The sequence below is a fragment of the Ovis aries genome, chromosome 11 (genome assembly GCF_016772045.2).
Source record: "Ovis aries strain OAR_USU_Benz2616 breed Rambouillet chromosome 11, ARS-UI_Ramb_v3.0, whole genome shotgun sequence".
NCBI lineage: Eukaryota > Metazoa > Chordata > Mammalia > Artiodactyla > Bovidae > Ovis > Ovis aries.
The window spans coordinates 60,088,648-60,115,499 of record NC_056064.1 but is presented as its reverse complement, the minus strand read 5'-3'; the positions used below and the strand labels follow the sequence as shown (position 1 = coordinate 60,115,499).

The following is a 26,852-nucleotide window of genomic DNA, read 5'->3' as shown; positions in this document are numbered from 1 at the left end:
TGATGGCATGGTCTTAATGGTCTTTAATGTCTCGCAACTCCATCTCGTAGCTCAGGTTCCTAAGTGTTGCTTTCATTTCTTTGTTCCTTAAAATGGTCTGTGAAATATGATTTACTTATTCCCCTGCTTTAATGAAGCACAATATGGCAGTTTAAAAGAACTTGGTATCTCAGCTTTGATTGCGCTTCTGTGGAACATATGAAGATCCTGCCTCCTGATGCAGATTTTAGAGGCTAGTGAGCTATTCATGTTGAAAGTGCTCATCCAGACCAAAAATATTGACTTCAAGTGTTAGTTGCTGTTCTGGCTACCTATTCCTGCCGACAGAAAACTCAACTCAAATTAACTTAAACCAAAAGGGAGTGTGTACAGGGCTAGGACTAGCTACTTGCAACACTTGTATTTAGGCTCCAAAGATGTCAGTGAGATCCATTTAAAAACAACAAAACTTTATATTTTGTATTGAGGTATAGCAGATTCACTGGACTTCTCTGGTGGCTCAGATGGTAAAGAATCTGCCTGCAATGCAGGAGACCTGGGTTCCATTCCTGAAGGAGGGCATGGCAACCCAGTCCAGTACTCTTGCCTGGAGAATCCAATGAGCAGAGGAGCCTGGTGGGCCACAGTCCATGGGGTCAAAACGAGATGGAGCTGACTGAGCGACTAAGCACACAGATAGCTGATTAGTAATTTTGTGATGGCTTCTGGTGCAGAGGGGCTCAGCCACACATAACATGTATCCACTCTCCCCCAAACTCGCCTCCCACCCAGGCTGCCAGAGGACATGGAGCAGTGTCCTCTGTGCTGCACACGAGGTCCTTGTGGGTTTTTATTCTAAATACAGTAGTGTGCCCGTGTTGATCCCCAACTCCCTGCTATCCCTTCCCCCTCTCCTCCCCACGCCCCCCCGCCCCGGCAACCGTAAGTTAGTTCTCTGTGAGTCTGTTTCTGTTCTGTGAATGAGATCATCTGTACCATTTAACAAGACCCTCTTCTTATCTCCGGTTTCTCTGGATGGCTCCCCTGCCAAGCCCTCGTAGTGGCCACGTCCTCAACACGATACTCAGGTTGCTGTTGAGGGGAACGTCTTTTTCTCCGGTCGTCCTTGGGGTCTCCCAGTTGGGCTTCCGAGGCTGTGGTCAGTCCGGTTTGGGGCAGGCTCTCACAGTTGAGCTGGTGGCCTGGGATGTGAAAGGCACAGGCGGCCTCAGCCTGGGTGGCTTTCGAGGTGGGAGCTGAGGGCTCCTATGAGCTCCGCTGGAAGCACACAGGAGCTCAGAGTCGGGGAGTGGACCCCCCGGCGAAGCAGACGCCCGGGGCTCCTGCCCCGGAGTGGGCGGCAGAGGTGGTCGCTGAGCGCCGGCCCCCGTCACCCAGCAGGCCTCCCCGCGTCCCTCCTCCCCGTGCTGACTGCCCTCCTGGCGTCACCAAGCACGCTCCTCTGCGTTCGCTCAGTTTTGGTGAATTGTCAAGAAGCAAAGCTACGCAGAGGTGGCTGGTGTTTCTCCCAGACCTTCATGGTCTGATGGGACGCTGTGTGCCTCAAGCTCAAAAAAAAACACTCGTTCCCAAAACAGCCCCCTTTTCTCCCATGCCATCTGTGTTTCTCCTTCTTGGTCGCCAAAAGACAAAAGCTCTCACAGATATTCATTTACATAAATAGACTCCTGAGATTACTCACATTATTCACTAATTTTTATTTATAATCTTTGGCCCCAAAGGTAGGGTTAGGGGAATGAAACAGGGAGGAAGAGAAGAGCAAAAAGTGATGCCCATTCAGGGAGTGGAGGGCCCTCGCTTCTGTAGGTGACGGATCACATACCCCTGCTTCACGCAGTTAGATGTGATTCCCATCCAGGTGATTCAGATAATTGGATCCACTCCAAACTGTATTCATTATTTTTGGAAATGACAAATAATGCTTTTTTGGCAGGAAAATGTATTTTTGGAGAAAGGGAATAAGGTCATAAGCTGCCTTAATGAGCTTCTTTAATTTGTTGTCATATCAGCTCTCATATTTGGAATTTGTACTTTTAATTAGATGAAAGGCTAGCAAGTGAGCATTTGCAAATGGAATTGCATTTTTTAATGCGAAATTATTCTCCCTTGATACCCAGTCCCTTAGTTTTACAGTTAGAGAATATCATTATAATTGCTGATTATTTAGAAGGGGATAGTCACATTTTTTTTTTCTCATTTGACTCCACATATGGAAAATAAGCAGTTCCCAGGAGATATATATTCTTGGACAAATGGGTAACCATAATTTACTTGCATTCTTAATTTGGCACAGTAGAAAAGAGACAGGTAGGAAAAACAGGAGCCTACAAACACTAGAAGAATATTGCAATAAGGATTCAAGGCAGACAAACACTCTGCAGTGCGTCTGACAGTTCTGTGGTCCAGAGTCTGTGGCGATGCTGGTGGTGGAAAGGGAAGAGTGAGCATGCTCAGACACTCAATCAAGTGTCATTCTTTACGACCCCGTGGTCTGTAGCCCACCAGGCTCCCCTGACCATGGGATTCTCCAGGCAAGAATCCTGGAGTGGGTTGCTTTTCCTCCTCCAGGGGATCTTCCCGACCCAGGGGTTGAACCCACATCTCTTACGTTTCCTACACTGGCAGGTGGATTCTTTACCACTAGCGCCACCTGGAAAGCCACTGGACTCCATGAAGGGTGTGCTTTCCCATGACTTTCTCTCCCTGAGCCCCTGCAGGGATGACACGTTTGGTCTGTGGTGTGTGTTGCTCTCTGAACGTTTGGCATGAACTCCGGGAACAAGGAGGTATACGGAGTGGTTGGTAAAGGGTGCAGAGTGAAGCAGAAGGGCGCCTTCATTTCGTGAATGTCTAGCCAGTTCCAGGGTTGGAGCCTGCATGGTGCTGTCCCTGATACACAGATTCAGGGCAGAGGATGAGGCAGGTCTCCTCACACTGAGCCTGTGCAGCCCCTAAAGCTCTTCCTGCATTCATCAATGCTGCTGTTGTTCAGTTGCGAAGTCGTGTCTGACTCTTTGCGACCCCGTGGGCTGCAGCACACCAGGCTTCCCTGTCCTTTGGCCTACCAGGCTCCTCCGTCCATGGGATTTTCCAGGCAATAGTCCTGGAGTGGGTTGCCATTTCCTTCTCCAGGGGATCTTCCAAGCCCAGAGATTGAACCCGGGTCTCCTGCATTGTCGACATTACCATCTGAGCCACCAGGGAAGCTCCTCCCTGCCCTTCACCATCTCCCAGAGTTTGCTCAAACTCATGTCCATTGAGTCAGTGATGCCACCCAAGCAGCTCGTCCTCATGAGAATTCCATGAACAGTACTTGTCATAAGAACTCTAAGAGACAAGCCTCTGTGGTCACTTCACAGTTGGCAATCCGCAGCTCACGTAAGTTAGAGACCTTGCCCAAGGCAGCTGAGGAGCAGAGCTGTGCTTTGAAGTGCGGCCTCTGGCTCGGAACCCCTTGCTCTACACTCACCTTTCTGGCTGCCTGGCCAAGGGCATGTTTCTCAACCCAGACGCCTTTCCTTCTGAAATGTCGCTCGGGGCTGGCTTTCTGTGACCCAGGCTGACATAGTCTCTTCTCTTCCCAGGATCCAAGCCGGTCTAGTGAGCCTCTTTCAGCAGCACACACAGCTCTCATCCTCTCTCTTCACGGATTCTTCAGATTGAATTCTTTTCCCTTTTGCTGTTTTATGTTAGAGGAAGCCTAGTGATACCTGCTTTGTCCTCTGCCCCAGATTTGATTGCTCCCACGTGGCTGTGTACCAGTGACAGCGCCATGCAGGCTCCATAGCTTCATCCTCGTGGGACAGAGCGTATCTGTATCTGTGTCTTTAGCCTCCTGCTTGCTGCTGGCAGCGCCATAGTCCCGTAAGTCATGGAAGCTGGTTTGTACTTGTCCTTGGTTAGTTCTCTCGCTTTTGTTTCCCACTTTTTGGCTGTGCCCCACAGCATGTGTGATATTAGATCCCCGAGCAGGGATCGAGCCTGTGTCCCTGCATTGGAAGCTAGGAATCTAAACTGCTGGCCTGCCAGGGAAATCCCACTTGCCCTTTGTTTCTGTCATTAAAAACTTCCCTGCCCTGCTCCCATCCCTACCTGATGATCCATACAAGTTCTCTTAACTGTCTCATCCTTCACATAGTTCTCAAGTTATAATAGCATTCCTGAAAATACCCTGTGTCTCCTAGAACTGTTGGGAGGATTAAATGAGACGGTCCCTGTGAAGCGCACAGCTCAGAGTCTGGTGTGTAGTGAGACTGGCGGCTACGGTTGGTGTTGTCTTCGTTGAGCTGATGTAGGAACTGAGATGCTGAGGATCACTGCCTGGTGCTGGAGTCCAGCTTTCTTTGTCACTCAAGGTAGCCCACATATGTGCAAGCTGCCAGAGTCACTCTGAAGCTCCTGTGGTCAACGTGAGGATGAGAAACCCTTTCTTCCTGGATGCACAGCTGATTCAACCTGTAAAATGTATCAGGAGTGTGTGTGTGAAAAACACAGTCTATACATCAATACCCAATGGGCTACCAGCAATATGGAAAATAAAGACGAACTAATAGAGGAAATCTCTCTGAGGACACAGTTACTCCTGGAAATCACGAGATGTCACTGTCCCCCTGGCAGCCCTTGTAAACTACCACCCCCTCCTCAATGCAGGCGCAGCTCTCCTTCGTGGCTGTCGGACGTTCTGGTCACCATAGTGACTGTAATGTTGTTGTTGTTCAGTCCCTAAGTCACATCCGACTCTTTGCAACCCCACGGACTGAAGCGCACCAGGCTCCTCTGTCCTCCAGTAAATCCCAGAATTTGCTCAAATTCATATCCACTGAGTCAGTGATGCTATCTAATCATCTCATCCACTGTCATCCCCTCCTCCTGCCCTCAATCTTTCCTGGCATCAGGGTCTTTTCCAATGAGTCAGCTCTTCGTACCAAGCAGCCAAAGTATTGGAGTTTCAGCTTCAGCATCACTCCTTCCAATGACTATTCAGTATTGATTTCCTTTAGGATGGTCTGGTTGGATCTCCTTGCTGTCCAAGGGACTCTCAAGACTCTTCTTCAGCACTGAAGTTTGAAAACAACCAATTCTTCGGTGCTTAGCCTCCTTTATGGTCCAGCTCTCACATGCCTACTGGATGACTCTAATGACCTGCGTTTATTATAACTTCCCTAAGCAAGGATATTCTATGTGGTAGGAAGGGATACTGATAAGGGGGAGGAATGAGACTTGACCCTGAGTAGCTGCCCTCGACCGTCTTCTGAGAAGGGTGGCCCAGCTCACTGTGGGATGTTTGCTGCTTCTGGTGGGACAGGCACTTTAAGGGCCAGAACTGACTTTTTTTTTCTTTTTTTGAAAAATGGAGGAGAGAGAGTACTTCGTAGGAGAGAGGAGACAGTAGTCACCCAGGGGTAGTCTGCAGCACTCTGGGAGAGGAACAGCCATTTCACAACAATGCGGGAGCTTTTGCTAAGTTGCAGTGTGTGGCCTGAACCTTCTTCTCTACTTTTCCTTTACAATAGCCATTTGGCTCTATGTGGCTTGGTGACGCTTGGTAGGAACAGATTTTCCACAGTGACTGTGAGGAAGTACAAGTCTTGCTTCAAGGCAGGAAGGATGGTTCTGCTTTTGTTGGAAGCTGCATAATTCCTCATTGTGGAGTCTTTTGTGTCCAGGAAATACCGGCGATGATGAAGGATGAGTGTGTTCTAGTGAATAATGGATTTCTGGGTTCCACCAATCAGTGGTGTCTAATGTGACGCTAAACACCATTTAGTAGCATCTGCTCCCCTGGTAGCTCAATGGCAAAGAATCTGTCAATGGAGGAGTCGAGAGTTAGATCTCTGGGTTGGGAATATTCCCTGGAGAAGGAAATGGTAACCCAATCCAGTGTTCTTGCCCGGGGAATCTGATAGACAGAGGAGCCTGGTGGGCTGCAGTTCGTGGGGTTGCAAGAATCAGACAGGACTGGGCGACTAAATAACAGTAACAAGCAGGCAGTGCTGCAGACATTGCCAACACCATGGAAGGAAAAATTGCTGTATCCCCGTCTTTAGCTATTCCTGTGATAAGTCTACACTTGGATGTCTGTATGTAGCAACACAGAACTATGATCCCTTAAAATCGAATATCACTGAGCATTTCCAGAAGATTCTTTGGCTTAGATTTGGCATTTGCTTATTGCAGAGTGCAAAAAGTCATCTGAAATTTGATCATGGCTTCTGGCCCATGCAATGGTTTCTCTTTCTTTTTTTCTATAAGTTAAGGGAAACAAAAAAACTTTTTAGTCTAAGTACTGCCATTCAATGTGACTTACATTCAGAAAGTCAGCTCTTGATGGTTAAAAAAGAACGCACTGGCTTTTGTACAGAAAGACACAGGAGAAGAAAACGAGAAACAAATGCCTTTCTCTAAAGAAGACACACTAAAGTTATAGAGGAGAAGTTTACTTTTCTTCTCTAGAAAAGCATGAATCAGTTCACAAAAGCTGCTATTTAAATCATATCAAAGTTAAGATTTCTTTCTCTGGGGTTAGAAGAAGAATTTTAGACATTTCCTTATGAGAAGAAGAATGACTTGTGTAACCGCCGTCAGTTTGTTCAGTTGGGCTTTTGTTACATAAAGAAGGCTACCCAAAGGTAAACTGTGAAGCCACTTGTACTAATTACTGTTTAAACATGTACTGATTCACAGTCAAAAAGGAGACTGGATGGTTTCAAGAAACCCGGTAAAATGTTCTAATAAACATCTCTTAATTGGATACTTCTTGAGAGTCCCTTGGACTGCAAGGACATCCAACCAGTCCATTCTGAAAGAGATCAACCCTGGGATTTCTTTGGAAGAAATGATGCTAAAGCTGAAACTCCAGTACTTTGGCCACCTCATGCAAAGAGTTGACTCAGTGGAAAAGACTCTGATGCTGGGAGGGATTGGGGGCAGGAGGAGAAGGGGATGACAGAGGAGGAGGTGGCTGGATGGCATCACTGACTCGATAGACATGAGTCTAAATGAACTCCGGGAGTTGGTGATGGACTGGGAGGCCTGGCATGCTGCAATTCATGGGGTCGCAAAGAGTCGGACATGACTGAGTGACTGAACTGAACTGAACTGAACTGAACTGGATGCTTTTTGCTCTGCTCAAAGAAGGCATAGTTGTTCTTGTAAACGATTGAACTGGAGGTTTGTATCCATTTGGACAAGTTCCTCGTCCTTTTCCTTGCCCCCAGGCTCTTAGCAGGGCTGAAGAGCAAGGAGATGGGGGCTGGGGAGTTCCCTGGCAGTCCAGTGGTTACCACTTTGCCTTCCAAGGCAGGGGGTGCAGGTTCCATCTCTGGGCAGGGACTGAGTTTCCACACCCCTTGCGGCTGAAAATGCCAAAGCCTAAAGCAGAAGCAATGAGCAAATGTAATGGAGACTTTTAAAATGGTACACATAAAAAAAAAAATCTTAGAAATAAGCAAGTGTGGGTGTCATGCAGGCGGTGGGGAAGGAATTCATACAAATGACTGTGTCCAGGGGACTGGAAAGGTGCCTAGACTGTCCTTGTTAAGAGGGAGTCCACTGACGCTCCTTTAACAGGAGGAACCCATTCTTGGCGCCCTGGGCAGTTGCTGCTTAGCTGCTCAGTTGTTCTGACTCTTTATGACCCCAAGGGCTGCAGCCCACCAGGCTCCTTCGTCCATGGGATTCTCCAGGCAAGAATACTGGAGTCGGTTGCCATTTCCTTCTCCAGGGGATCTTCCCGACCCAGGAATCAAAGCCTTATCTCCTGCACTGGCAGGCAGGTTCTTTACCTCTGAGCCCTTAGGGAAGCCTGCCCTGCTCCGTAGTTGGTCCCAACAGAAGGACTCAGCTTCAGCTTTGCTCCTGTTTCCGCATTCAGGATCTGCAGCCTGTCCGACTCATCTTCAAAGCATCTTCCAAGAATCTGACATCTTTTCTTACCTCCCGATTCCCACTCACTGCTTGATGTAACGTGATGCCTTGTCTGTGATGGAGGTCTGGATGCTTTTTTTTATGTCGTTGTCCTGACACTTTGCCGAGCAGCTTCAGACCTTACTGGGTCATTTTGGCGTCTCTTCCTTATCCACACCTTAGACTCTGGGATGACTGTTAATGTCTGTTTGCAGAAAACTTTCAGCCTCTCTGTTAAAACCCAAACCCCACACAACAGCCTGCTGGTTTCCTACCTCAGTTTATCAATTACGCTATTTTGTACTGTTAGCTGTTTGTTTTTATATTGATTATCTTGTTTATTGACACATTCACTCTCATTCAGCCACACATCATGTTAAGTACTTAGGATAAAAAGCAAGTAAAGCAGATTACGATACTGTTATGTAGACCTTTACTTCTAATGAGGGAGGTGGATAAGAAAGTGACAGGCAGTGTACACTGTGATTCATACTGTGGAGATGACATAAGGTGCTAGGATGGCATAGGAGAAGGGGCAATCCATGCCAGGTGATGAGAGACAGATTTCTACAGGCAGTGATGTCAGCAATGAGTTTTAAGGGCCATCCAGAGTTGCTAGATGGAGGCTTGTTCATCCCACCTCTGAGGCTGATGTCAGCTGGCCTTCCTGTGGCCTCTCCATGCGTCCTGAGCCTCCCAACAATACAGTGGCTGCGTGTGAGGAAAGGTGTCCTGAGACACAGTCAGACAGGCGCTGTGTGCCCCTTTAGGACCCAGACTTGGGTGTCGTGTAGATTCTATCCTCTGAGACTAGACTTGAGAAATTCACAAAGGTCCTTTGACTGCAAGGAGAGTGCTGTAGACCCCGCGTCTTTCTGGTGGAGCGTCAAGATTCTGGACTGGAAGCACTGCTGTGGATAGTTTCTGAAAACCCAGTCTGACCTTTGTCCACGCAGTTCACACCCTCTTACATGCGAAATAAACCCATACTCTCCTCAAGACATCAGATCTCATTATGGCATCGGACTTGGGTTCCTGGTCCAGGATCCTAGCATTCACGCGAGGCTCCTCCCCCACAGTTCCATAAGTGAGATCTTCAAAGACAGTCGTTCTCGTTCTAGAGGCCTGTGAGCAAAGGGGGCAAATGATATGCTCTGGCCCACCCCCGCCTACAGTGGTGCGACCAGTTTAGGGCCAGTGCTGTAGACACTCCTTTTCAAAGAGGAAAACTTTCTTCAGTCCTGCTCAACATCAGTTCTGGAAGCCACTTAGGGCAAGTGCTGTAGACACTCCCTTTCAAAGAGGAAGACTTTCTTCAGTCCTGCTCAACATCAGTTCTGGAAGCCGCTTGGGCACATTTGTGGTTTCCTTGATTAGGACATAGTCCTTCTCTCGAGAGTGGATTCTCCATGCCTTCTGCCTCTGCCCTCTGGGTAGTCTTTCCTCTTCAATATTGAACTGTCCTGCCTTTGCTACTGAGTGATACTCTCAGCCTATTACCTGCACATAATAGTCAAGGCTCAAAAGTCGTCTTTAATTTTTTTTTTTTTAATTGCTGTTGCCATGTCTCTGGCCCTTTTAGTTGAAGCTTTTAGTTCACAAGATGTTGGCACATAGAGAAACGAGCTGGGGTGGCTGGACCGAGAGTGGAGGGCGAACTGGTAGGAGAAGAAGCAGGACAGGGAGGCAAAAGTGGGTCCGTGCACCAAGCTTAAGAGTCTGAACCTTTCCACTGGGAGCACTACAGAGATGCCCATTCTGCTCCGCATTCTCTTTTGCTATATATATATTTTTAGTGTAATTTTCATGAAAGTACTTTTACTGCTTTAAAATAACTGTTGTTGTGTTCAGAGGAGATACGTGTATAGGCTTGAATTCTAGAGCAGCTTATACCAACAACCTGTGTTTTCTAGGGGAATACAAATTCTGTTAATAAACTGCGATAAGAGTAACAAGGCCAGTATGAAATTAGGTACATAAAAGACATAAAGGGTTGTTTTTTTCATTCGAAACCTTCATAGGTGTCCAGTTTTAAGCTTGCAAATATTTGTGACTATATTGTTTTTTTTTAATCAATAACTTGACCTGTTCAGAAAAGTTAGTTTTCTCAAAAACATTTTTTTTCTATGATGTCTTAGATTGCTACCCAGTTTTTCTCAAGTCAAAGTGTTGAGCAAAAGAGAAAAAGCTGAAAACCACCATAGATTGTACTCCCCTCAGTTCATTGTTCCGTGGAGAAGTTTTATAGGCCGTCAACCGAGCACCACAATGCTGTCACAGATCGTTGCATAGAAGCTGCACAGAGATGCAAATAAAAGAGGAAAAAACAGGGGCGATGAAAGAGTAAAATAGAGACAAATGGGTCGTTGAACACTGAGTGTCTTTCATTCAGCTCGACCTAACCAATGTTTTTATTGAACGCTTGCTCTATTTGCTGAGCTTTTTGAGAGATATACAGCTGAAGAGGGTGTGGTCCTTGCCTTTTAGGAGGTTATGAACTGTTGTGAGGATGTGGGGTAAGTATTATAATTCTGTGTGATTAGTGCAATCATCATATACGCCACGAAATGACAGCTTAAAAGGTCACTCCTAGCTATGGCTTCAGGGAGTCTTTTCAGAGGAGGCAGACTTTAAGTTTGATGGCAAATAATGTGTCCAATTTGGGCAGGCATTCCACATACATAAAAGCGGTAAGAAAAAAAGACGGGGATATATAGGATGTCTTCTAGAAAGGCTGAATACCTTATTTGGTTGACATGGAGAAATAGTAAGGAATGAACTAGAATGGCAAATTGTAACTGGATCTTACAAGATCTGAAACTCCAAAGAAAGTGATCTTTTCTTCCTGTGGGATCTGGGATGTTATTGAAGATTTAAGGGACACTATGATGCATTATTTGACAATGACTTTTAAGAATATGTGTCTGAAATCTCTCTGAGTGATAGTTCAGAATTGATCCCATGGAGTTAAGTTTTGCACAATCAGAGACTTGATCTAATTTATGTGTGTATTTTTAGAATGCTGAGAGAATTGGTCTGTGCATAGTTTTGGAGAGTGCTGATAAAGTTACTCTGAATAAATAATGGTGAAAAAGGCTAAACTCTCTTTAGCTGCTCCATTTCAATACCTGTTTGCTTATGAGTGAGATGGCAAAGGCGGTAGATCTAAAAATTGTGAAAGTCCAAAGTCTTAATCTTGGAAAGCGTCACATGTCACAAAACCATAGGTTTTCTCCATCTTTATTTAGCTGTATTGCGATGGGTGAACTTTTTTCTTAGAGTCGAATATGTATGTTACAGTTTGTAAGCCATATAGTCAGGAGGACTCAGTTGCAGTATCTTATCTGAGAAGAAGGACTTTGAAGCTAAGCTAGCCCTCGGGTCTCTTAGCTGCTTTGTGTACCAGTCCTACCACCTCTCCAGCAGGAATATTCACAGCTCAGGGGGCTGCTGTGAGGTTTGAAATGAGTTACTGTAAGTACAGTGCTCTGTCGCTGTCCAGCCGCTAGGTTGTGCCTGACTCTGCGGCCCCATGGATGCAGCACGCCAGGCTTCCATGCCCTTCACCATCTCCCTGAGTTTGCTCAAACTCATGCCACTGAGTCAGTGAGCCTTACGTTTTATTATTGCTTTTGTTTTATTAACAATTACTGTTATACATATACGTATACATAGAATTCGATATAGAACGTGTCTGATGCTGAAGCTGAAGCTCCAAAACTTCGGCCACCTGATGCGAAGAACTGACAGCTTAGAAAAGATTTTGATGCTGGGAGAGATTAAAGGCAGGAGGAGAAGGGGATCGCAGAGGACGAGATGGTTGGATGGCATCATCAGCTTAATGAACATGAGTTTGAGCAAGCTCCAGGAGATAGTGAAGGACAGGGAAGCCTGGAGTGCTGCAGTCCATGAGGTCGCAAAGAGTCGGACATGACTGAGCGGCTGAACTGACTGATAGAATGTGTCACCCTGTCGTCTAGGACTGAGAGTATTTATATTCTGTTAGGAATACTTTGCTGTGTACTTAGTTGCTCAGTCATGTCCGCTCTTTGTGACCCCATGGACTGTAGCCCACCAGGCTCCTCTGTCCATGGGATTGTCCAGGCAACAAGACTGGAGTGGGTTGCCATTTCCTTCCCCAGGGGATCCACCCAGGGATCAAACTCCTGCGTTGGGAGGTGGATTTTTTACCACTGTGTCACAGACCAGAGTAAAACATTTACTGAAATCGCAAATTAAAAAATTATACTCCTAATCAGTTTACACAAAAAGAAATACAGATGGTTATTAAGTAGATAAAATATTCAGTTTTACTATTAATCACAGAAATAAAGATAAATATAATTTTGAGCTACCCTCCGGGATACTGAAAGAGGAACTCCCCAGGTTGGTAGGTGCCCAATATGCTACTGGAGATCATTGGAGAAATAACTCCAGAAAGAATGAAGTGATGGAGCTAAAGCACAAACAATACCCAGCTGTGGATGTGACTGGTGATAGAAGCAAGATCCGATGCTGTAAAGAGCAATATTGCATAGGAACCTGGAATGTCAGGTCCATGAATCAGGACAAATTGGAAGTGGTCAAATAGGAGATGGCAAGAGTGAACGTCGACATTCTAGGAATCAGTGAACTAAAATGGACTGGAATGGGTGAATTTAACTCAGATGACCATTATATCTACTACTGTGGGCAGGAATCCCTCAGAAGAAATGGAGTAGCCATCATGGTCAACAAAAGAGTCCAAAATGCAGTACTTGGATGCAATCTCAAAAATGACAGAATGATCTCTGTTTGCTTCCAAGGCAAACCATTCAATATCATGGTAATCCAAGTCTATGCCCCAACCAGTAATGCTGAAGAAGCTGAAGTTGAATAGTTCTATGAAGACCTACAAGACCTTTTAGAACTAACACCCCCAAAAGATGTCCTTTTCCTTATAGGGGACTGGAATGCAAAAGTAGGAAGTCAAGAAACACCTGGAGTAACAGGCAAATTTGGCCTAGGAGTACAGAATGAAGCAGGGCAAAGGCTAATAGAGTTTTGCCAAGAGAATGCACTGGTCATAGCAAACAGCTTTTTCCAACAACACAAGAGAAGACTCTACAGGTGGACATCACCAGATGGTCAACACTGAAATCAGATTGACTATATTCTTTATAGCCAAAGATGGAGAAGCTCTATACAGTCAGCAAAAACAAGACCAGGAGCTGACTGTGGCTCAGATCATGAACTCCTTATTGCCAAAGTCAGACTTAAATTGAAGAAAGTAGGGAAAACCACTAGACTACTGAGGTATGACCTAAATCAAATCCCTTATGATTATACAGTGGAAGTGAGAAATAGATTTAAGGGACTAGATCTGATAGACAGAGTGCCTGGTGAACTAGGACAGAGGTTCGTGACATTGTACAGGAGACAGGGATCAAGACCATCCCCATGGAAAAGAAATGCAAAAAAGCAAAATGGCTGTTTGGGGAGGCCTTATAAATAGTTGTGAAAAGAAGAGAAGTGAAAACCAAAGGAGAAAAGGAAAGATATAAGCATCTGAATACAGAGTTCCAAAGAATAGCAAGGAGAGATAAGAAAGCCTTTCTCAGCAATCAGTGCAAAGAAACAGAGGAAAACAACAGAATGGGAAAGACTAAGATCTCTTCAAGAAAATTAGAGATACCAAGGGAACATTTCATATAAAGATGGGCTCAATAAAGGACAGAAATGGTATGGACCTAACAAAAGCAGAAGATATTAAGAAGAGGTGGCAAGAATACACAGGTGGCAAGAAAAGATCTTCATGACCAAGATAATCACAATGGTGTGATCACTCACCTAGAGCCAGACATCCTGGAATGTGAAGTCAAGTGGGCCTTAGAAAGCATCACTACAAACAAAGCTAGTGGAGGTGATGGAATTCCAGTGGAGCTATTTCAAATCCTGAAAGGTGATGCTGTGAAAGTGCTACACTCAATATGCCAGCAAATTTGGAAAACTCAGCAGTGGCCACAGGACTGGAAAAGGTCAGTTTTCATTCCAATCCCAAAGAAAGGCAATGCCAAAGAATGCTCAAACTATCGCACAATTCCACTCATCTCACACACTAGTAAAGTAATGCTCAAAATTCTCCAAGCCAGGCTTCAGCAATACATGAACTGTGAACTTCCAGATTTTCAAGCTGGCTTTAGAAAAGGCAGAGGAACCAGAGATTAAATTTCCAACATCTGCTGGATCATGGAAAAGGAAGAGAGTTCCAGAAAAACATCTATTTCTGCTTTATTGACTATGCCAAAGCCTTTGACTGTGTGGATCGTAATAAACTGTGGAACATTCTGAAAGAGATGGGAATACCAGACCACCTGACCTGCCTCTCAAGAAACGTATATGCAGATCAGGAAGCAAGAGTTAGAACTGGACATGGAACAACAGACTGGTTCCAAATAGGAAAAGGAGTGCGTCAGGCTGTATATTGTCACCCTGCTTATTTAACTTATATGCAGAGTACATCATGAGAAACGCTGGGCTAGAAGAAGCACAGGCTGGAATCAAGATTGCAAGGAGAAACATCAACAACCTCAGATATGCAGATGACACCACCCTTATGGCAGAAAGTGAAGAGGAACTAAAAAGCCTCTTGATGAAAGAGGAGAATGAAAGAGTTGGCTTAAAACTCAACATTCAGAAAACTAAGACCATGGCATCTGGTCCCATCACTCCATGGGAAATAGATGGGGAAACAGTGGAAACAGTGTCAGACTTTATTTTTTTGGGCTCCAAAATCACTGCAGATTGTGACTACAGTCATGAAATTAAAAGACACTTACCTCTTGGAAGGAAAGTTATGCCCAACCTAGATAGCATATTGAAAAGCAGAGATATTACTTTGCCAACAAAGGTCCATCTAGTCAAGGCTATGGTTTTTCCAGTGGTCATGTATGGATGTGAGAGTTGGACTGTGAAGAAAGCTTAGCACCAAAGAATTGATGCTTTTGCACTGTGGTGTTGGAGAAGACTCTTGAGAGTCCCTTGGACTGCAAGGAGATCCAACCGGTCCATTCTAAAGGAGATCAGTCCTGGGTGTTCTTTGGAAGGAGTGATGCTAAAGCTGAAACTCCAATACTTTGGCCACCTCATGTGAAGAGTTGACTCATATGAAAGACTCTGATGCTGGGAGGGATTGGGGGCAGGAGGAGAAGGGGACGGCAGAGGATGGGATGGCTGGATAGCATCACTGACTCGATGGACATGAGTTTGAGTGAACTCTGGGAGTTGGTGATGGACAGGGAGGCCTGGCATGCTGCAATTCATGGGGTCTCAAAGAGTCGGACATGACTGAGCAACTGAACTGAACTGAACTGAACTGATTTAGAAAAGAGATACCAGTGTGTGACTGTCATTAGGAAGTTGTAGCTTGGTTTTGCTTTTAAGCCCAGTCTTTATGGGAGTCTAAATGTGTGACTTCTCCAGAGGCAAATTGAAAACTGGAATTTAGACACTTGGGAAATATACATCAAATGTAGAACATTAAAAAATCTTTGTAATATTTAGCATAACCGTGAAAGTTCATAAAAAGAAAAGCTTCATTACTGCTGACAAGTGAAAGTGAAAGTCGCTCAGTCGTGTCCGACTCTTTGCGACCCCATGGCCTATATAGTCCGTGGGAATTCTCCAGGCCAGAATACTGGAGTGGGTAGCTTATCCCTTCTCCAGGGGATCGTCCCAACCCAGGGATCAAACTCAGGTCTCCCACATTGCAGGAAGATTCTTGTAACAGCTGAGCCACAAGGGAAGCCCAGGAATACTGGAGTGGGTAGCCTATCCCTTCTCCTGTGGATCTTCCCAACCCAGGAATCAAACCAGGGTCTCCTACATTGCAGGTGGGTTCTTTACCATCTGAGATATGAGGGAAGCCCCTTGCTGACAAAAAAGACTCAATTTAGGAAAAATAGTATGTATAATACAACTCGATTATTTTAAGGAATAATATGAATGCGTCTGCCCAGAAGAAGCATGGAGCAATTTACAGAGTTTATGTTTCTTTCCTTTGCTTTGCTTCACTGTCTATTCATTCTTCTAGATTGGGTGTATAAGTAATACAAACTTTTAGGAGCCTGTTGCGATGGTCTAGACTAGGGGTTATAAAATGTTTCTATAAAGGCCAGATAGTATTTTCAGTTTCACGGATCATACAATGTCTGCTGTAACTACTCAGCTTGGACTTTGTGGTCCACAAGCATCCTTACACACTCCAATAAGACTTGACTTACAAACACATGCAGGGAGTGGGATTTAGTCAGCGGGCCACAGTCTACCAACTGAGGTCAGACCAGCGATGACAGGTGCTCCACTGTGAAAGCAACACTTAGGTTAGAAAGTGGGAACATTGCCAGAGGTGTTTCAAAGACGTCGCTCCTGTGGAACTCATAGGTCTCGACAACAGTCTGCAAAGCTGAAGAGAAGGGGTGAGTTAAGGATGCCAGAAGACTCAAGTTTGGACGTCAGCATGGAAGGATACTGAGTGATGCTATCAGTCAGTGCAGGGAACTCAGGAGAAGGACCAGATCTTTGAAGAGCAGCATAGAGTTAGCTTGGGGCGGATGACACACTGAGGTCACGGGAAGGCATTTGCCCATGTGGATCTGACAGAGGGATGCAGTGAGGCGTGGAGCTGAGCATTTAGACACATCACCACGTCCTGACAACTTGATAATTGACATCGTGGACATTGATGAGATACTGGCATTTAAAGACACCAGTGTGAATGTGAGAGTTGGTCTGCAAAGAAGGCTGAATGCCAGATAATGCTTTCCCACTGCGGTGCTGGAGAGGGCTCTTTTAAGAGTCCCTTGGACTGCAAGGAGATCCAACCAGTCCATCCTAAAGGAGATCAGTCCTGAATGTTCACTGGATGGACTGATGCTAGAGCTGAACCTCTAATACTTTGGCCACCTGATGCAAAGAGCCTACTCATTGGAAAAGACCCTAATGTTGAAAAAGATTGAAGGTGGGAGGAGAAGGGGTGGCAGAGGATGAGATGGTTGGATGGCGTCACTGATTCAACGGACACGAGTTTGAGCAAACCCCAGGAAATAGTGAAGGACTGGGGAACCTGGTATATTGCAGTCCATGACGTCGCAAAGAGTCGGACATGACTGGGTGGCTGAAAAACAACAGCAAAGACATCAGTGTTACTCACGGGGGCTTTAGGAAACCCAGACTCATCTCTGAAGAGGTACCAAAGTGTGTAGAATGCTTGTGATCATCTGCCTACCCCTCTCTCTCCTCAAATTCAAGACTAGCATCCTCTTGAACTTTAGTAGCAGAGAGTGTGAAAGGACTCCCTGATAAGAAGGACTGACTACCTTGTTAGTCCCCCAAAGCCAAGTGCTACAACCAGATCAGACATCAAAACTACCTGTTTTTATGATTTTTGTCCTAGGAAGCCAACCTTCTGCTGGACAATTGAAGCAGGAAGAAGCTATTTCCATTTCGAGAAACTCATTATGATATGCATTGCCCTGTTAAAGAATTAAAATGGCTTTTCTGTTTTATTCCATACAAATATTGTAAGTAATTTAGACTTCTTGTTGAAGCTCACTCAGCAGTTTAATAAAGATGGGTGTCCTACTGGGCAGTGTAGTGGCTTAAAAAACAGAACTGAAGCCACAGACAGAACACTTTGCATGGACTTGACCTCTCTCTTCCCCTTACAGCTGCCTTCCTAGTGATACTATCATTAGTATTCAGAGATGTAGTTGTTGAAATAAATAATTTTCGAAGCCAAGTTCAAATGTTTCCATAGGAAAATTATCTTGATATTTTGGCCTCAATGAAAAAATAGGAAATGGGAAAGAGATCTAGGGCAAATTTTTAATAATATGGATTTTTCCCCTCTCCCATAGTGTGAAAGTTGCCGTGGTTGCCAGCAGCACTAAAACAGTCAGACCACTTTCAGAAATTCAGTCACCTCTTAAACACTTAGAGGCCGAATTGAGTGAAAACCCGTTTTCAGAAGAGTTTCCAAGCAAGTAGAAAGTTTCCACACCCTACGTCTTGTACAAAAAGAGATGGAAACTGGGCTCCGTCTGCCAAGAAGTCTGAATGGTTGCGTCACACGCTGTTGAACATTATAATCAGCAATAAAAATGGGAACATGTTTGATGCTATATTAAAATGCACTCCGAAAAGCGTAGCCTAATAATATTTTTGGATTTACTTTATTTCTTTTTTTTTTTTTTTGCAATGCTAACAGTGTTTCCACACTCTCAATAACAATAAGAAAAACAAAAGAGGGGAAAAGAAATGAAATAAAAAATCAGCATACTGAATTCTTGTACTGAAAAAGCTGCTTTTCCCCCCCTCAAAAATCACTTGGAAAAATCCTAGTTTTGTCTATCTAATAAGTCAAAGATTAGACATTTATTTTTTATTTTTTTCTGATTATGAACATAATGAGTGCTTGTATAAAAATTCAAATGATTCAGAAAAGTTAGGAAGAAATTCAAAGTTACTCCATATTTCTGAGATAACCAGATACATTAACATTATATCTGTTAATATTTTCAGTTATAATTCCAACATCTGACTGCAATTATGTGTATACAAATATTTAGTTTATATATAATATTGTGTATCCATAATTTTGCATAAATGGGTGCACATTTGGGGTTTTGTTTATCCAGCTTTTTAAAAAACAGTGAATGAAGGATTCTTTAAGTTCTGTCATAGTTTACATTTTCCCTACCCCTTTCTCGCCCCACCTCCCCCACCGTTAACTACTAGTTTGTTTTCTCTCTCTGTGAGTCTGTTTCTGTTCTGCTACACACATTTGTTTGTTGTATATTTTTAGATGCCACATACAAGTGGCATACATTCACACACAGTGAATTTCTCTGATGATTTGTTTCACTAACCACAATATTCTCTTAGGTCCGTCCGTGATGCTGCCAGTGGCAGAATTTCATTTGTTTTAACAGCTGAGCAGTAGTCCAGTCTGTCTTTATACCGCGTCTTTCTGATGCATTCACCTGTTGATGGACGTATAAGCTGCTTCACTATATTGGCTGCTGTACATAGTTCCGCTGTGAACATCAGGGTGCGTGAATCTTTTCCAATTGGTGCTTTCTCTTTCTCTGGATATGTACCTCCGTGTAGAGTTTCTGGATCACACTGCATTTCTATTTTTGGGTTTTTGAGAAACCTCCATGCTGTTTTCCATAATAGCGGCACCAGTTTACATGCTGATCATCAGCGTGTGAGGGTTCCATTTTCTCCGTATCCTCGCTAACATTTTATATTTGTAGACTTTTTGATGATAGTCGTTCTGACAGGTATGAGGTAATATCTCATCGTTTTGATTTATTTTTCTCTGATAGTTAGCCATGTTGGATATTTCTGCACGTGCCTGTTGCCCATCTGTCTGTCATTTTGGGGAAAATGTCTACTCAGTCTTCTGCCCATGTTACTGCCCATTAGGGTTACTTTTTGTATTGTGTTGTATGAGTTGTTTCTCTATGCTGGCTCTTAACCCCTTATTGGTAATACCATTTGCAAATATTCTCCCATTCAGGGAGTCTTCCATTTTGTGGATGGTTTCCTTTGCTCTGCAAAAGCTTTTAAATTTAATTAGGCCCCATTTGTTTACCTTTGTTTTTATTTCCTTTGCTTTAGGAGATAGATCCAAAAAGATATTGCTGTGGTTCATGTCACTGAGTGTTCTGTTTATGTTTTCCTCTACGAGTTTTACAGAATCTGGTCTTACATGTAGGTCTCAACCCATTTTGAGTTTGTTTTTGTGTATGGTGTTACAGACTGTCCTAACTTCATTCTTTCACATGTAGCGGTCCAGTTTTCCCAGCATCACTTATTGACGAGACTGTCTCTTCTCCATTGTACATTCTTGCTTCCTTTGTCAAAGATTAATTAAATATTAGTGTATGAGTTTATTTTTGGGATCTCTTTTCTATTCCACTGATCTGTGTGTCTGTTCTTGTGCCAATAGTCAATTTTTTTTCCATCAACAAAATTGAGTTGATATTCTTTCAAGTCAATAAATATGGATCTACCACTTGATTCTAGGTCTTATTTATTATTCTACTACATGTACATTACACAATTTACTTCTTTCCTCTTTTGATTATTTAACTATTTTCAGTTCTTTGTTATTTGAATAGTACTAGAATAAATACTTTTCATCTGATTGTCTTACTAGCATAACTTACTGAAATGAGAATTCATTCATTTATTCCTTTGTTAAACAAGCATTTATAGATTGCCTACACGATGGTAGGTATTGGCTTAAGCACTGGGGATATCAGGGGTGACTACACAACTTTTTCTGGTAGAGCTTACATTTTCAGGAGAAAGAAACAGATCATAAACAAATGAGTGAATAATTGACTCAGATTACTATAAGTGTTATGGAAAAAATAATACTGAGTGACAGTCTAAAGATGGGGGTCTCATTTAGATGGAGTGACCAGGAAGCCATCACTGATGAGGGAACATTTGAACTGAAATCTAAATGTTAAAGTGAATCCTGGTGTTTAAACATCTGGAGCAGATTTCTTTCACCAGTGTTTTATAGTTTTCTATGTATAGGTCTTTAGTTTCTTTAGGTAGATATATTCTTAAGTATTTTATTCTTTTCGTTGCAATGGTGAATGGAATTGTTTCCTTAATTTCTCTTTCTATTTTCTCATTATTAGTGTATAGGAATGCAAGGTATTTCTGTGTGTTGATTTTATATCCTGCAACTTTACTATATTCATTGATTAGCTCTAGTAATTTTCTGGTGGAGTCTTTAGGGTTTTCTATATAGAGGATCATGTCATCTGCAAACAGTGAGAGTTTTACTTCTTCTTTTCCAATTTGTGCCAGGGTCCAGCCCCCTCTGGATCCAGGGAAACCCGAAGGAAAAATGGCATCAGTGGATGATTTAGAGAGAGATAAGGAAAGAATATTGTAGATAAGAAAATAGAGGAGAGAAAGAGGCTGATATTCCTTGGTTTACATAGAAAGCCAATAAAACTCCGAGACAAGAAGTTTGCCCTGTTCACAGAGGCCACAGGTGCCCTCCCAGTCTCCCAAGGGAGTGAAGACGCAGAACGTCTTCCCGTTCAGGTCTTAGAAACCCGGGCAGATAAGTGAACATAGGGAGTCTCTATGCTCCAAGGGATCAGCCTGAAAAAGAGAGGGCGAGGGAGAGAGAGAGAATGATTGACATGGGGTTACCAAGCTTCTTCAGTGAGTGAGGCCCAATTACTTTATTTTTCGAAAGGTACTTTTATACCTTGCCTTATACATAGAGGGAAATGAAAGATGCAAGGTCATACAGAGTCAGCCCAAACATTCCAGCAGTTTTGCCCTTATCGAAACCAGGATTTTTTCTGCATACCTTTCCCACAAATGATGTTGTGTACAGTATCTTCTGGCCTTGGAGGCCTGTGAACATTTTATGACCCTCTTTTGACAAAGGCTGCTCAATCAGAAAACTTATTTTCCCTCAAAGTGTTTTTTTCTTTATATTTCTAATCTATGTCAGCTGCAGAAAATGCTAAACAGAGTTACATTTTTCACAGAGCAAAGGTGCAATGAGTTATAAGAAAGAACCAATTAGTTCAAAGGTCTGATGTGGTTAATTTCAAGGCTATACTTGTTTTTCTTACATTCTCACTATGTTAACTAATGCATTCCCAGGTGCACAGTGGATAAGAGATATGGGAACTTAGCAACAAGCATTGGCCCTATAATGAAATCCTACCCCAGCACTACTCTAATAACTTTTAATTCTTTGAAAGGCTCTATGTTTTAGGCTTCTCGTGCATCTCACAGTTGGGGGGCTGTAAACAATCACATGTGTAAACAATCACAGTCTGGATAAACCTGCTAAGCAAGCTAGAATGCTAACAGAGGGGGTTTGATTTGAAATATTCCTCTCATGTCCAGGAGACTTATTAGCTAGAGCCCTAAGTTGATTTTCTCCAGAGAAAGATGGTTGGGGATAGCCCCCTGTTAATGTCAGAGGAGTTGGTGAAAGACATGAAATAGTAAAGCAGACAGATTCTAGTTTTGGGGTAGATGCTTGAGAAAGCCTAGGGAGCCCCTTGAGTCCTGAAGTCTTGCTTAACAGTTCTCTTCCACATGACCTTGTTATGGGTGGGATCCCCTGTGGTGGCTCCCGGCAAATTTGGATTCCTTTTATTTCTTTTTCTGCTCTTATTGCTGTGGCCAAAACTTCTAAAACTATGTTGAATAGTAATGGTGAAAAAATCAAAGAGGACACTAATAGATGGAGAAATATACCATGTTCGTGGATCGGAAGAATCAACATAGTGAAAATGAGTATACTACCCAAAGCAATCTATAGATTCAATGCAATCCCTATCAAGCTACCAACGCAGTATTTTTCACAGAGCTAGAACAAATAATTTCACAATTTGTATGGAGATTCAAAAAACCTCAAATAGCCAAAGCAATCTTGAGAAAGAAGAATGGAACAGGGGGAATCAACCTGCCTGTCTTCAGGCTCTACTACAAAGCCACAGTCATCAAGACAGTATGGTACTGGCACAAAGACAGAAATATAGATCAATGGAACAAAATAGAAGCCCAGAGATAAATCCACACACATATGGACACCTTATCTTTGACAAAGGAAGCAAGAATATACAATGGAGAAAAGACAATCTGTTTTAACAAGTGGTGCTGGGAAAACTGGTCAACCATTGTAAAAGAACGAAACTAGAACACTTTCTAACACCACACACAAAAATAAACTCAAAATGGATTAAAGATCTAAATGTAAGACCAGAAACTATGAAACTCCTAGAGGAGAACATAGGCAAAACACTCTCCGACATAAATCACAGCAGGATTCTCTATGACCAGAAAAGACAGGCTTCAGAATGGGAGAAGATAATAGCAAATGAAGCAACTGACAAAAAACTAGTCTCAAAAATATACAAGCAACTCCTGCAGCTCAATTCCAGAAAAATAAACGACCCAATCAAAAAATGGGCCAAAGAACCAGACATTTCTCCAAAGAAGACATACAGACACATGAAAAGATGCTCAACATCACTGTCAGAGAATGCAAATCAAAACCACAATGAGGTACCATTTCACGCCAGTCAGAATGGCTTCTATCCAAAAGTCTACAAGCAATAAATGCTGGAGAGGGTGTGAGAAAAGGGAACCCTCTTACACTGTTGGTGGAAATGCAAGCTAGTACAGCCACTATGGAGAACAGTGTGGAGATTCCTTAAAAAAACTGGAAATAGAACTGCCTTATGACCCAGCAATCCCAGTACTGGGCATACACACTGAGGAAACCAGAATTGAAAGAGACACGTGTACTCCAATGTTCATCGCAGCACTGTTTACAATAGCCAGGACATGGAAGCAACCTAGATGTCCATCAGCAGATGAATGGATAAGAAAGCACTGGTACATATACACAATGGAGTATTACTCAGCCATTAAAAAGAATGCACTTGAATCAGTTCTAATGAGGTGGATGAAACTGGAGCCTCTTATACAGAGTGAAGTCAGCCAGAAAGAAAAACACCAATGCAGTATACTAACACATATATATGGGATTTAGAAAGATGGTAATGATAACCCTGTATGCGAGACAGCAAAAGAGGCACAGATGTATAGCAAAAGAGACACAGATGTATAGAACAGTCTTTTGGACTCTGTAGGAGAGGGAGAGGGTGGGATGATTTGGGAGAATGGCATTGAAACATGTATAACATCACATATGAAATGAGTCACCAGTCCAGGTTCGATGCAAGATACAGGATGCTTGGGGCTGGTGCACTGAGATGACCCAGAGGGATGGTATGGGGAGGGAGGTGGGAGGGGGGTTCAGGGTAGGGAACACGTGTACACCCGTGGCAGATTCATGTTGATGTAGAGAAAAACCAATACAATATTCTAAAGTAATTAGCCTCCAATTAAAATAAATAAATTTATATTAAAAAAAAAGATCTGAAGCAGGGATGTAAGGGTGAGTGAGAGCAGGGCGATCAATCAGTGTATATTTCACTAATCTACAGGGAAGTCAAAGAAGAAGGAATTTTGTGAGGCAGGAATTATAGATGAAGAATTCTGTATAAATTGTGTTACCCTTGAAGTGCCTCTTAGACAGAATTGTAGATACACATTAAGTCATTGGAAATCTGAATTTAGAGCTCAGGAAAACTGTAAGCAGTAGAGAAGGAAGTGTGGATGGCATGCATCAGCATGTGAGAAGCAAGAAAGGCTTGGGAGCTGGAGCTCAAACTTAAGGAGAAAACAGGGAAATGAGGCGGGCTGAGGATTCATCTGTGGAGACAGCAAAAGTTTAGATGCTTAGATGCTGAAGTGAAGAGGGGACGGCATGAGGATAGGCAGAGAAGATGGCCGTCTGCAAACCAAGGGGAGAGACCGCAGTAGAAACCATCCATCAACACCTCAATCTGGGACTTCTAGCCTCTAGAAATGCAAGAAAATACAATTCTGTTGTTTCAGCCACCCAGTGGCACCCTGTCATCATGGTGGCACTAACAAGCATGATACACAAAGGTATCGTGAGTATAGAAAAAAAGGAGTTGGTCAATAAATTATATGTTCAGCTGACCACACAGAGTAGTTGGCAGGAGAAGCTGAGGGTGACCGTGCTTGGAAAATGGGAGGTGGTGGTGAAGGAGCAAGATGTTGAAGGCGGTGAGGTTACTGGTGATGCCAAGGGTGCAACACTGGCGGTGCTCAGCTTGGGCTGAGAAGATCATGGGAGGAAGGGGCCGGGAGGGAGAGCATGTTGTACCTGGGGAGTCCTCCATGCAGATGCTGAAGTCACCTGCCAGGGTGGAGTGAGGAGGGGAGGGGTGAGTCACGGAGAAAATATACCACAAATGAGACAGCGAGAGTCATGAAGACATCCTGGGTGAGAGTGCTGCCACCCGGGGCTTCCCTGGGAGTCCACGGCTAAGACTGCCCTCCCAGTGCAGGGGCCCAGGTCTGACCCCCGGTCAGGGAGCTAGATCACGTGGCGTGACTAAGACCCAGTGCAGCCAGAGAAATAGATTAATGCTTTTTAAAAAATGGCAGAGGTAATCCCCTGGAGAAGGAAATGGCAACCCACTCCGGTATTCTTGCCTGGAGAATCCCATGGACAGAGGAACCTGGCGGGCTACAGTCCATGGGGTCGCAAAGAGTCGGACACGACTGAGTGACTTCACTCACTCACTCACTTACTCAAGTGTTAGGTAAGGTTTGATTACGTCAAAACTGGAAGGAGGGGAAAGCATTAGGAAGAGATGGTGGTGAAGAAAGAACAGGACGATTCATCTGTAGACCCTGAGCACTTGGGGTCTCAGCAAAAGCTGGCTTTTATGGAGAAGATGGGCAAAGAAACAGAGTCTGCAGGGAGACCTCAAGGCTTACGCAGGAGAAGAAGGGGAAGGAAAAGACCAGAATCAGAGTCAAGGGCATGAGAAGTCTGCTTATTCTGGGGCATGAGTCCCATGCAGAATCCACACTGAAAGATATTATGTGTGCCAAGTTGTGTCTTTCATCATGACTCTTTGCAACCCCATGAACTGTAGCACACCAGGCTCCTCTGTGCGTGGGATTCTCTAGGCAAGAACACTGGTGTGGGTTGCCATGCCCTTCCCCCAGGGGATCTTCCTGACTCAGGAATTGAACCCTGGTCTCTTATGTCTCCTGCATTGGCAGGCGGGTTCTTACCACTAGCACCACCTGGGAAGCAAAGTAAGACTGACTAATTTACTTATTTTTATATAGTTTTAATTTTTTTCTCCCAGTTTTATTGAGATATCATTGACACATAGTGCTGATAAGTGTAAGGCATACATGATTTGTCTCACATACATCACAAAATGATCATAATAAGTTTCATGAACATTGAGCATCTCATATAGGTGCAACATTAAAGAGAAAAAAGTTTCTTTGTAATGAGAACTCAAGATTTACTCTAAGAACTTTCATATATAACATACAGCAATATTATGTTTATCATGTTGAACGTGACAATCACTCTCAGCTTAATGTGGACACATTGAAATCACTTTCCCTAATACCATACACAAAGATAAACTCACATTGGATCAAAGACCTAAAAGAAAGGCCACTCACTATAAAACCCTTAGAGGAAAGCATAGATAGAACACTCTTTGACTTAAATTTCAGCAAGATCCTTTTTTGACCCACCTCCTAGAGTAATGAAAATAAAAACAATAAGTAAATAAACAAGCAAACTTAAAAGCTTCTGTGCAGCAAAGGAAACCATCAATTCAGTTCAGTTCAGTTGCTCTGTTGTGTTTGACTCTTTGTGACCCCATGGACGGCAGCACGCCAGGCCTCCCTGTCACCAACACCACCAAATCCCAGAGTTTACTCAATCTCATGTCCATTGAGTCGGTGATGCCATCCAACCATCTCATCCTCCATCACCCCCTTCTCCTCCTGCCTTCAGTCTTTCCCAGCATCAGGGTCTTTTCAAATGAATCAGCCCTTCACATCAGGTGGCCAAAGTATTGGGTGTTTCAGCTTCAACATCAGTCCTCGCAATGAACACCCAGGACTTATCTTGTTTAAAGGAAACCATAAATAAGACAAAAAGACAACCCTCAGAATGGGAGACAATGTTTGCAAATGAAGCAGCTGACAAAGGATTAATCTCCAAAGTGGACAAGCAGCTCAGTTCACCCAATTTCAGTTTAAGAGGAGAACGACTCACTGAGGTGGTGCGTCTTTGGTTTTCAAGCCTCAGAAGGTCCTGGAGTGTGTCTGGGTTGATACGAGGTGCACTGCTCACGGCGGAGCAGGCACAGGTGGCTCCACGTGATGCAGACTCACAGGAGGTTATTCCTGAGGAAGCAGACCAGCTGCTGGCCTGGAGAAGAGCCACTGGCAGGTCTGTCTGTCCTGACAAGGGGGACTTTCAG

General features: G+C 43.7%; 1 long non-coding RNA gene across 1 annotated transcript; it reads right to left on the bottom strand.

Moving 5' to 3' along the window:
* Nucleotides 1-1,677: 1,677 nt before the first annotated feature.
* LOC132657377 (uncharacterized) lies at nt 1,678-26,852 on the bottom strand. The gene is made up of 2 exons (XR_009595420.1): nt 26,645-26,852; nt 1,678-4,455 (listed from the first exon to the last, which is right to left on the bottom strand). It is a non-coding gene; the product is annotated as an uncharacterized LOC132657377 (long non-coding RNA).